Consider the following 1,212-nt stretch of genomic DNA (forward strand, 5'->3'; position numbering starts at 1 on the left):
CTAATGAAAAAACTTGGTCCTAATACAGTATCCTTTTTATGTATTGCTGGATTCAATTTTCTAATACTACATATTTTGTATTTTTAATCAACATTCATGACTGAGATTGACCTATAATTTTAATTCTCCTTAACATCTATATTATCAAGATTAAGCAGGCTTTATAAACAAATGTGGTCTGTGACAGGGAGAAGGCTTCATGCCCTGTAGAGGAGCCAACAGGTGCCAAGCCAGGGCTGCCTGACAGCCTGAGCAAGGAACACCCAGCTGTGCAGCAAGCTGATTGACCCCATTGATCCAACTAATGGCAGTGAGCAACTGACCTGATAGGTGCTGTGAGCTGGGGCTATTTGGAGGGGAGTTGGCCAGGGCATGGACGGCTGAGCATGCTCTGTGACATTTTCTCCCTCCTTATCTCTATAGAAAGTACCTCATGCCCTTCAGAGTAACAGCTTTTGCCTGCATATTCCAGGATTTCTTTTGTCATAGAAACCAGCAGAGCTGCAATTCTACACGTGCCAGTCCTGAACTGAATAAGATACTTCTAGCAGATAAGAAAAAAATGACAGACTCCAAAACTTTCCAAGGTTATCTGACAAATTGTCACTGGATTTACTGCTATACCTATTGCAAAGCTCCTTAAGCAAATCATGATATGTTGATCTCCAAGCCCTGTCATGTCAGTCAACATAAAGCCCACTTCTTTAATTCTGGGTTAATGTGGGCTGTGCTTCGGCAGAGGACAGTCCCTGTCCTAGTTAACATGCTGCAGCAGGTTATCTCCTGTGAAAACTGTAAAATCACTCTTAATTGGAAATATGAACCTGCCTTTGAGAACGGTCAATAACATAAGATATAAAAGTTTATTACTGAACTAACTCACATGTTAAAAGACACTAATTGAGAGTGAAAACTTCCCATTCTGTTCGAAAACCATTTTTGTGGAAAAGATTGTAAACAAAATGGAAACAAACAACAAATGAACAAGGCAAACAAACAGAAACTCATGGACGCAGACAACAAATTTAATGGTTACCAGAGAGAAAGAGGGGGAGCAGATAGATAAGGGTAAAGGGGGTCAAATATATGATGACAGAAATAAATTTAACTTTGGGTGGTGAACACACAATGCAATATACATATGATGTAAATAATTAATCAATGTTACCCCCAATAAATTTAATTTTAAATAAGATAGAAACAAAGGAGCTT

General features: G+C 38.9%; 1 pseudogene; it reads left to right on the plus strand.

Annotated features, from left to right (window-relative positions):
- The first annotated feature begins 433 nt into the window (after positions 1–433).
- LOC120604524 (protein yippee-like 1) lies at positions 434–904 on the plus strand (annotated as a pseudogene).
- Positions 905–1,212: the final 308 nt, after the last annotated feature.

Source organism: Pteropus medius, unplaced genomic scaffold, assembly GCF_902729225.1.
Source record: "Pteropus medius unplaced genomic scaffold, Ma_sr-lr_union100, whole genome shotgun sequence".
In the NCBI taxonomy this organism is placed as follows: Eukaryota; Metazoa; Chordata; class Mammalia; order Chiroptera; family Pteropodidae; genus Pteropus; species Pteropus medius.